This window comes from Neltuma alba, unplaced genomic scaffold (assembly GCF_004799145.2).
Source record: "Neltuma alba isolate B1F8T4 unplaced genomic scaffold, ASM479914v2 tig00011972_pilon, whole genome shotgun sequence".
NCBI classification, from domain to species: Eukaryota; Viridiplantae; Streptophyta; class Magnoliopsida; order Fabales; family Fabaceae; genus Neltuma; species Neltuma alba.
The window spans coordinates 468,360-480,041 of record NW_021636547.1 but is presented as its reverse complement, the minus strand read 5'-3'; the positions used below and the strand labels follow the sequence as shown (position 1 = coordinate 480,041).

Here is an 11,682-nt window from a genome sequence, read left to right as displayed (position 1 = left end):
AAAAAAAATGAAAATGAATTTCTACCTTCATTTATTTATTTTATATCCCAATTTTGAAGCCTGTATTAAACTAGTTTGTTTATTGGTGCACTGTGTTTTGGGTTGTTGGATCTTTTTTCCTGCAACGTAATTGCACCAATCATGGAGGAGAAATTTGGAAAAAGTTATAAAAATTTAGATGTTAGATCCATGTTGTCAAGGATTTTCAGCGAGGGAAATATAAATGCTATGTTTCATCATGTCAAGTTGGATGTCCCAAAAAAAAAAAACATAAACAAAACAGAAAAGAAAACATAACCACAAGTTTTCTGAAGTCTACAAGAAGATATAATCAATGGCAGGGACATGTTTTTGTGTTCTCCTTTGATAGCCACAGGTTTTTCTGAAGTCTATAATAGGATACAATCAATGGCAGTGATATGTCTGTGTTTTCCTATTAGAGCCAGAAAAACGGGCTGAACACGTAGACCCTGAAATTATGAGGACCGGGTTTGAAATTTTTCCCTTCAAATAGGAAATAAGCCCTGGAGGGCTGGCCCTGAAAGGCCGAGGGCTTAAAAGGGCCAGCCCTGGAGGGCTGAGGGCTGGGCCGTTTATGCTCTTTTATAATTTTTTTTGTTTTTTTTAAATTTTTTATATAATTCTAATATTATTAATTTTTTACATTGTTAATAATATTTCAAATATTTAGTTATTATTATCATTTTATAATTAAATTTTACAGAATGATTTGATTTATTTAGTTTTAAACAATAATTTATCCAATTAAATTTTTAAAAAATAGGTTAATTTGGACTTTAATAATGATTTGATTTATACTATATACATTGATATTTTGAAACTATATATATATATTTGATAATAGAGTATTTTTATACTTATATAACTTGTGATTCTATAATTTGAATTAGAAATTCATGAGTTTCAACAACAATGTTTCTCACTTTAAAGTAAAATAATAGCTAAATTGCAACAAAATTTAAAAGTAAAATTTCTATAAAGAAGAAAAACTTGATATTTTTGTTACGAAAGAAAAGCATATTTATGAAGAAGAGTAATTGATTATAGTGATGATGAAGTTTCAAAAGATTAATGATAGTGTTTATTTATTGCATTATTACACTATAGATAAAACTTTTGGATGTTGTTATCTTGTTAATAAATATTTTAGATGTTCTTAGATGTTGATGGGTATTTATATATGTTGATATTTTGTATTTGTGACTTAATTTTATTCATATTTATGGTCTTTTATTAACAATTTTATTGGCTTATTTTTATTTTTTATAAAAAATATGAGAAATATAAAAAATAGTATTTTTTTTTTAAATGAGTCAAAAGCCCGCAGGCGGTCCTGAGTCCTGTGACTTAAGAGTCGAGCCTAGCAAATTAGGATATTTTTAAAATTTGAACCCTGGAGGGCTGGCCCTTTTAAGCCCGCAAGCCCTAAAGGGCCGCCCTGGAGGACTGGGCTGGCCCTAATTTCCACCTCTATTTCCTATGATAGCCACAAGTTTTTCTGACGTCCATTGTAATATTTAAATAAATCAGTGAATATGTGGGTATGATCGACATCATGCACTTTAATTTTAGGACCACAAGCAATGCCTGGTTCTCATGGAAGTTTACATTCTATTACGAACCATGTGGCATGTTTAATACTTAGATCTAAATATAAAACATCAATTTATTTTGTCCCTCAAATGTATAATATTTTCTCTAAAATACTAGTATCAATTGTAAAAAGTTCTTACTAAGGGATAATTCCAATGCACATGATTTAATATGGTAGTTTAGGAAAGTTAATACGCATTTGTTATAATTAATCAACTAACTAATTTATTAATCTTTCTAAATTAATTATCTAACTCTTATACTACCTCCGATCCTAATTATAAGACCCAGTGGACTAATTTGGGGAGATTAAAAAACTTAGTTAAATTAGTTATTTGTAATGAATATGTGTTGTTTTTCCTAAAATATCCTTGCTAGTCAAGTTTGTTATCTATAACTACTATTATTAGAAGGATTATCATGGAAAAAAATAGATAAATATGAGAGATAAAGTAGATTGGGGTCTTATCTTTAGAATCAAAATAAAAGTTAAACAGGGTCTTATAATAAAAACTGGAGGCAGTATTAAGTATTAGAGATAGTAAATAAGAATGATGTTGACGAACTATAACTAATTACGGTGTGGGCGTCCAACTCGGACCATTATTGCCTGTCCCTGATTGATTTTTATGAAATCTTCCTATGCTGTACCTCCATGGCCGTAATTCCAACTTCGAATCATTATTGGGCCTTAGATGGACGTCAAGCTCAGACTCAGCCTAATACTTTTAAGATCCAACAGCCCATATATAGTTGGACCCTCTGTGGATGAGGCCCTCTTGTATTCTATGATGCTCATCTGTGATCAAGACCATATATAGTTGGATACTTTTAAAACACAACTGTGATCAAGACCAAACCACAGCTGTGAAGGGGCCTCCTATTCATCGACACAACAGAAGGAGCCATATGAGTATATATATATATATATCCTCCAGAGGGATGCCACTGAGTGACCCCCGAACTTTTGAAAGTCCTCATCAGGTTTATCATAACCCAATAGTTGCATCCATCGAATTAGCCTATCTATACAGACTGGTTTTTTTTATCAGCTTTTTACTCCCACTCTCAAAACTTTTTTCATTGCATGATTTAGCATCGAAGCCTTGTGTTATAAACAAGAATATCAATCACACATCTTGCACTGTCGCTTTCCCCACTCTCCCCTTGGACCCCCCCTGTGATTTTCTGCCATGAAGTATTCGAAAAGACTGGTGCAGAGATTATATGTGGAGGATAATTTGCTGCACACAATTCTGAATAAGCCGGGCTGGGGATAGGTGTTGGGATATTTTTAAAATGAAGAGATGTGTTTTTGAAAAGTCATGTTTTTATATAAATTTATTAAATTAATAGGTTTATATGAGGGATTATGTCTTCATAATAAATTAATAAATTTATTTGAAGGGTTATGTTCTCATATAAATTAATCTATTTATATGAGAGGTTGTATCTTCATATAAATTAATATATTTATATGAAGGGTTATGTAGGAAGTTAAAACACTAAAAGACCCTACATATTAAATACATTGTATTTATTTAAATTATGTTGGTTCATAAACCAACATATGGTTGTGACTTTTTATTTAATAAGATATTATTCCAAAAGGTATCTTTTCAAGGCATCATTCCATGGTCTGTATAAACCCTTCACCTTCACTTCATTTGAGAGATATATAACATAACACAACACAAACACTGAGGTCAAACTCATTGTCTTTGTCTTTGAGTACACACAGAGATATAGCCAAATTATCACATTATAAAATTAAAAGCCATTGTTGCCTTCGCTTGAATCTTGGAAGTGCAATCTATATTCAAGGGTCTTTATTGTATCCTCTATGAAATTTGCCAGGCATCCCAACTTGCATCCTATAAGATAGGAATAGGTAGGGGTGAATTAAGTCTAAAAGAAAGTGCTGCTTATGCCTTGAAAATATCTTATACCACTTTCTTCTCTTCATCTTCTTTTTGTATTTTTCAGAGAACCATTCCACCAACAACAGTAACATCATATTATTGCGCGTCTATATGGATGCCAGTGCCCGTACTCACCAATCTTATACGGACCCATTTCATAATGAATTCAGATCTTCAACCAATAGCAGCCACTGGATGACTAATATAAATTCACGGTCTATATAGGAAAAGTTTTTAGTAAGAAACACGAGTCCCTATTGAGTAATAATAAATCATAGTCTCTAATTCAAAATAATTTAACTGAGAGTTATGAAAAACATAATAGATCAGTGAAGCCTGTTGTTATCATGGCTAAGCTGAATTTTGACAGCAAGCATGCGTAAAGATGCTTCCGGCTTCTCTTCTTTATCACTCTCGTCTATGGTCCCGTCCGCTGCCACAAAACGATAAGCTTTCCACGTTAAAATAAAAGAGCGAGCATGTGAAAAGGGCTGCATGAATTGCCAAAAATAAGTAAATTCACGGATTATGAGTAAAACGGTGTAATGGACTCAAGCCGTGAAATCGGACCAATAGGCCCACAACCAGAGCATACGTCGACCCATATCCGAAAAAGCCAACGAGTCAGAAAGAAACCGTGGAAACTGAGGGAATTAGAAGGGGACGTGTGAGTATAAAAGACAAAGTTTGGTTAGGAGCGGGGTGTGGATGATTGTCGATGGACTCTCCCTTCTGACATTTCTCTCTCTCCCTCTGAATACTACGTGATTATTTTCTGGTACGTGCCCTTGCGTGCTGCTATGACAGTTATGATTGTAATCTGCGTATTCCATTGGCGAATGATATATGAATACAGATTCTGGTTTTGAATAGAATATATCGTGGAATATCATTTGCTCGCAGGGTAACATTACAAACGGCATTGTCAAAAAAAATAAAAAAAATCAAAGTATTAATACACCTGATAAATAAGATAAAGTGTTTGACGCCACTTTATTTTACTTAACCCTCGCTGAGAGTAGCCTTGTTATCATGAACTTTGCTTCTTGATAAAATGCCTGTTCAACCTATGACGTACGCAAAGAAAGATAACGTATGTCCGACACGGCCATTCTTTCTTTTTTATTTTTGTTTTATTTTTTTCACATCCAACGATGTAATAAACAAAGACAACACGAACCTGACGTGTTTTAATTATACCACGCATAATGAAACTTATTGATAATTGCTGATAACCTGGAACTGACGTGTTTTAGTTATACTCACATAATGAAACATAGTACTGATATTTCCTCACTGAAAAAGTCCTATAAATTTGAAGGCAGGCTTTAAGGTTTTAGGCAACTTAGCATCCATCATGTCTTTGGCAGCTTCGCCACTCGTCGCTTCGTCCCAGCGCCCTCGGCGCTCTGCAAATTATCATCCCAGCGTCTGGGGAGATCATTTCATTCCATATGCCTCCGAATCTTTGGTATTTTGCCATTATGTCTTTTCAGCTTTATTCCCCACGTAAAGTTATCATTATAAAAGAAACGAATCTGATACTTTTTGAACGCAGATATAAATATATTTATTAGCATTTGAGTAGCCTATAATTAGAGATCGATATATACACAACACGTATGAAAGACAATACGCATGTATAGTTCTCCCGCATTTTGATGTTATCAAGAGTAAAAGCACAAAGTTGAATCTGCAGGAAGTTACTGACAAAATGGAGGAGCATATCAAAACACTCAAGGAAGAAGTGAGGAGGATGCTCATCCTTCCACCCAAAAATCTCGTAGCAAAAATGCATTTGATCGACACAATCCAACGTTTAGGAGTCAACTACCATTTTGAACTTGAGATTGATGATATATTGCAGCAGATTCATGATAGTTGCGTTGAAAATGGTCAAATAAATCTGGAAGAAGATCTCCATACTCTTGCACTTCTCTTTAGGTTACTAAGGCAACATGGCCATCGCATCTCACCTGGTATGCCTCAGCTCTTTGTCTAGCCACTTCAAACACCATTTTGCTCTCTCAACCACCCAACATACATAATCAAGCTAACATAATAAATTAAAACATCTGACTTTGTTTCATATATATAAACCTGCAGATGTGTTTGAAAAGTTCAAGGATGGGGAAGGTAATATCAGTGAAGGACTAACTGCTGACGTAGAAGGAATGCTGAGTTTATATGAAGCTGCCCATCTTAGAGTTCACGGAGAAGATATATTAGATGAAGCTCTTGCTTTCACTTCCGCTCATCTGGAGCCTATGATCGTCCATTTGGATCCTTCTCTTGCCGCAAAAGTCAAGCACAGCTTAAGGCACCCACTTCGCAAGAACCTTCCTAGGCTAGAAGCTTGGCATTACATATCTTCTTACCACGATGATCCTTCCCACGATGAAACTCTACTTGCCCTGGCAAAGTTAGATTTCAATATGCTTCAAAAGATGCACCAAAATGAACTCGGAAATATTTCCAAGTATGTTTTTCTGAATTATACTAATGGTCTTAATATATATATATATATATTTACGTTGTATCCAAGTGACTCAGTGACTCACCAAGTCATATTGTTTTCAAACTTTGTTTTAATCTATAGGTGGTGGAAAGAATTGGGTCTTAGGAGCAAGTTGCCTTTTGCTCGCGACCGGTTGGTGGAATGTTACTTTTGGATTTCGGGAGTGTTCTACGAACCTTGCTATGCTTTGTCTAGAAGGATAACCACCAAAGTGATATGTATGGCTTCGGTCCTTGATGATATATATGATGTTCACGGCACACTCGAAGAACTACAGCTTCTCACGGCAACAATTGAGAGGTTTAAGTTCACTTGAGTCTAAATTACTATCCCATTAAGAATTTTTTATTTTAAAATTAGAAATTCTACTGTCAAAGTAACTAACGATTTCTCGGGAATATCATTTTTCAGGTGGGATATAAGCTGTCTGGAATTGTTGCCGGAGTACATGAGATTTTGGTACCGAGCACTATTGGATGTTTATGACGAAATCAAGCAAGAAATGACCAAAGAAGGAAGAGAATTTTGCATCAAGTATGCCAAAGATGAAGTAAGACATGCTTTTATACTAATTAACTCACCCACTTTTTTTCTACTTTGAACACTTAGATTATTGATTATTTCATAGTAATGTGAACATAATTTGTCTGGTTCTTCTTATTCCATGGTCAATCAAATGTTAGCGAATGAATAATTGTCTACAAATTAATATAATAAATAATATTAAGCAACGTGACTGATGAAGAGTGAAGAACTCACTCTGTTTAAAATCGGTATATATACTACCTCCGGTCCTTAATATAAGATCCTGTTTGACTTTTATTTTGGTCCTAAATATAAGACTCCAATCCACTTTGTCTCTCATATTTATATATTTTTTTCCAAAGTAACCCATCTAATAATAAGAGTTTTAGTCAATATACTTGATTAGCAATGATATTTTAAGAAAGACAATACCTATTTATGACAAATAACTAACTCAACTTACTTCCTTAATCTCTTCAAATTAATCAATTGGCTCTTATAATTAGGACAGAAGTAGTATATTGCAAGAGTTGATCACTACTTCCACTTACTCTGCTACCACAAGTTGTTTATCATGGTACGACCCACGCACAGATGAGAAGATTGGCCCAAGCTTACTTGGTTGAAGCCAAATGGTATAATAGCAATAACACACCGCCAATGGAGGAGTACATGGGCAACGCACTTGTCTCTTCAGGATACGGCCTGGTCATAGCCATAAGTTTCATTGGGATGGGTCCTATAGCTACCGAGCAAACCTTCCGGTGGTTATCAGATAACCCCAAAATTGTTACAGCGTCACAGACCATTAGCAGGCTCATGGATGACATTGTTTCCAACGAGGTACCCACAATATTGTTGGACTAATTCTAAATCATTTAGATGTTTGATATATATATATATAGAGGCAAATAATATATAATTTGTGTGTTTGCGGCGTATGTAATTGGTTAGGATGAGCAGAAGAGAGGGATGTAGCTTCGGCCATAGAGTGCTACATGAAGGAACATGGGTGAAGAGAGAAAATGCGATTGAGGAGTTGAAGAGGCAGGTGGTGAGTGCGTGGAAGCATTTAAATGAGGCACTGCTTGAACCCACGCAAGTGCCAAGGCCTTTGTTGATGCGAATTCTGAACCTGACTCGAGTAATGCACGTGCTTTACAACGATTCTGACGGCTACACTCATTCTGCAAATTCAACTAAACATCTCATCTCTGCTTTATTCGTACACGATTTTCCCCTTTAAAAATGTCATGACAGATCACACTTAGGTTTGAACGTATTCTCACTGCCACCACCCGTGTTTAATATAAAAGTTGATTTGATTTTTAATTTGACCTTAAATATAAAATTTTAATTTACTTTTTTTTTTTTAAGTAGTTCTTGTAGTAGATATAAATGTTAAAAATTCTATCAAATAATAGTTCTAATTTATACACATGATTATTAAGGATATTTTAGAAAAGACAATACATATTTATTACATATAACTAATTTAAAAACTTTCTTAATATATTCAAATTAATTTACTAGCTGGACAGTACTACCTCCAGCCCTTAATATGAGATTTTGTTTGACTTTTATTTTGATCATAAATATAAAATCTCAATCCACTTTGTTTTTAATATTTACATATTTTTTTCTAAAATAGTCTTTCTAATAATAATAGTTCTAGTCAACATGTTTGATTAGCAAGGACATTTTAGGAAAGACAACACTTATTTATTATAAATAACTAATTTAACTTATTTTTTTAATTAATCAACTAGTTGTTATAATTAGAATAAAAAATAATAATTATTAGTGAATGAAGTTGGGGAGGCAGCGTGTCAGTTTCATTTTGCCAGTAATGACAGCTAGCTCCTGTAACCTATTTATAAAACATTTTTAATATGTTTTATATAAATAAAAAATTTTTAAATTTTATATATTCTCATTTTAAATTTAATAATTTTTAACTTTGGTTCAATCAGTTTCACTGTGCCAGTAATGACGATGGTGATCGACAGCGTCTTGATGGAGACTGATCTGTCATGTGTCTAGCTACTACATCCATCCTCCTCGTTTCTCCACTCTCCTAGATACCATTCTTTCTCAGCTAGTTCATGTCTTTGAATTTTTTTTCTCCCCCCTTAATCAAATGTTTTTAGACCAATTTATAAAATATTTAAACATCTTTTACATAAATAAAAAATTTAAATTTAATATATTTTTATTTATAATTCAATAACTTTTTAATTTTATCTCTATTTAATATATATTATATTTCATGTAAACAAAATCAACACAATAATAAATAACGAATACAATTGTATATACATATAAAAAAATTTCTCCCAATACTATATAAATAGAACTAAAAAATGTCTTCTCTGTCTGTCCTATAAATAAAACTAACGGAGTAAGAAAATTAATTAAAAAAAAAACTCAAACTGGCCGAACAAAAATAATCTTTTATAAGTTTGAACGGGCATGGCGATGGAAGCGGTGAAGGTGATTCTGATGCCTGGGAAGAGCTGAAATGAGCACAGAAAGCCTTGAGACCGTGAATTTCGCCCATCGGGTAGGCCGAGTTAGCCTCAGAGATCTCCTACTCCTAGCCATCGGGGGTTTCCACGGCCACCAAGGGCATGACGGCGGCGCTAGGATTGAAAGCCGAACAAACGCAGGGTGCGGATTCCATGTGTTATGTTGGATCAAGCTTACGATGCCTTCAGGTTAAAAAGGCCAACAATAACGAAAGCCCAAATGTAATGGCCCAGTACTGGGCCAATAGGCTCCATGGGTTGAAGGGTGATTTCTCAGTCTGAACCCAATTTGTGGGGCACGGTTTCTCTTAACTGTGGTTCCTGTCCACAAACGCAACTCAAATAGATTGTTGCGGGTGGCTGTAAACTTGAATTCCAAAATTACAGCGAACCACGAGGCCGAGCACCGGCTCGGATTGTCTCCATTGCATTGTCTCTCTATTTCATCTCCACTGAAGAAAAACGATATCGTTCCTTTATTCAGTAAAATCTCAGCCATTCACTTCAATGAACGTACCCTTTGTCTCAATCAACCTCTCTAAGTACGAGAGTTTGCCTCTTTAGTTCACAGTATTCATATTTATAGATGAGTAATCCGTGCAGTGACACAAGTGGATTTTATTTTACCAAAACACAAATGAATTAAATAAATACACTAGACACTAGAAAAACATCGCAATATATATAACAATTAAAATTTTTTAAAAAAATGAAGAAGGATATGAAGAAGCAACCAATTTCTCGTAGGCGAGGACAATGAAGTCTAAATTTGAAACAAATAAAACAGGCTGTATAGCACGAAAAAAAAAGAAAGAAAGAAAGTAAAATGACTTAGGTTTGGGGACGCTCAACTAGTCGGAGGGAGAGAGAGAGTGGTATGTTCACCAAAACAAAAAGCTCATATTTCGCTAAATAAGGGAATGACACTATTTTTAGTGGAGGTGAAGTGGAGAGACAATGCAGTAGAGACATTCCAAGCTGGTAGAGCACATGCTTTCACGGGATGATATGGATACATATGTGGGGCCCACAAAATATCGCCAGTAAAAATATATTTTCATCCAAACTAAAATTTATTTATAAATAATCAAATGTTACTATTTTACACAATAAAATTATCCTTCTTAAAACACCATATAAATTACTTCTCCAATCCTATTTACAAAACAAAGCGAGAAAATTTTTTTGGTCCTATTTATATAGTACATCATTAAATTTTTAATATGAATATATTATTTTATTTTATATAAACTACTTCCCTAATCGTATTTTTTTTATTTGTTCCCTAATCCTATTTTATTTCTCTAAAAAAGATGATTTTATTGTGATTTTTGTTTTGGATGAAAATATATTTTTACTCTTGGTTTTCTGTAACTTTGGAATGCAAATTTATAGCCGGCCACGACAATCCATTTGCATTGCGTTTTGCCATTTGCTGCAAACGCTTGTCATCGAGCAGAAGTGGAGGCGCGGTGGACAGAAACCCATCATCTGAAGGACTAATTCAATATTTGTATCCGAAAAAAGAAAAAACACATTATTGTACTCCTCTGGTCCTAATTATAAGACCCAATTGACTTATTTGAGGAGATTAAGGAAGTAAGTTAAGTTGGTTATTTATAATAAATAAGTGTTGTTATTCCTAAAATATCTTTGCTAATTAAGTATATTGGCTAAAACTATCACTATTAGAAGGATTATCTTGGAAAAAAATACATAAATATAAGAGAGAAAATGGATTGGGTCTTATAATTAGGACCAAATAAAAAGTCAAATTGGGTCTTATAATAAGGACCGGAGGAGTAGCTTGATAGTTGCCGGGGAATAAAAAAGCATGATGAGGGCGATAAACTACCTAGTTTGTTTTTTGTTTTGTACGAACAATCTATTTTCTTAAGTGAACCCAATACAGACTATTATGTTTTGGAACAAGAGAAGGCTGACCCATCACAAATCAGCTAGCAGATGCGCTTTCTAAAGAGGGACTATCTAATGCCTCTATGCTGGCCAGTTGCCCGAGTCACCTAAGCGCTTTCTGTGATAAAGATGCTTCGGGATCAATTCCCTTGTAGCTACCAACAAGTGTTAGTCCAAGTGGAAGGGACTTGGACCCCTTAAACATCATGTTCTGAGTTCGATCCTTGGGGCGGTGTGTATGGAAAAAACACTGTTGGGAGGGGTTCCCGTTACGGCGCCTGACAGTACCTCGAGAGATTAGTCTCTTACCGTTCGGGTGGGAGGATACTCTGGGCAACAAAAAAAAAAGTTCCCCTGTAGCTTACTTTTATTTTTTGGGCATTTTGCCCTTGTTGGTAACAAAAACCGTATCGAATCATTCATATTGGGAAATAGGTTAGTCCAACTCTAATGGGTTAAGCATTAATGGGCCAATACAAGATGTGCAATTCCCTTGAGGAATGTGAATTGTCAAGCCCAGCCTTCTATTATCATGGCTTAGGACAAGAAATAACAACACAAGAACACAACACTGCTCAACACAATTTTTACAAAGTGACAATTGAGATTTAATTTATAGTTTCCTTGCAAGTACTTGTCCAAGAACTTGGCATATATT

At 34.4% G+C, this 11,682-nt stretch overlaps 1 pseudogene; it reads left to right on the top strand.

The window, feature by feature from the left end:
* The first annotated feature begins 4,893 nt into the window (after positions 1-4,893).
* Positions 4,894-7,825, top strand: LOC114720286 ((-)-germacrene D synthase-like; annotated as a pseudogene).
* Positions 7,826-11,682: the final 3,857 nt, after the last annotated feature.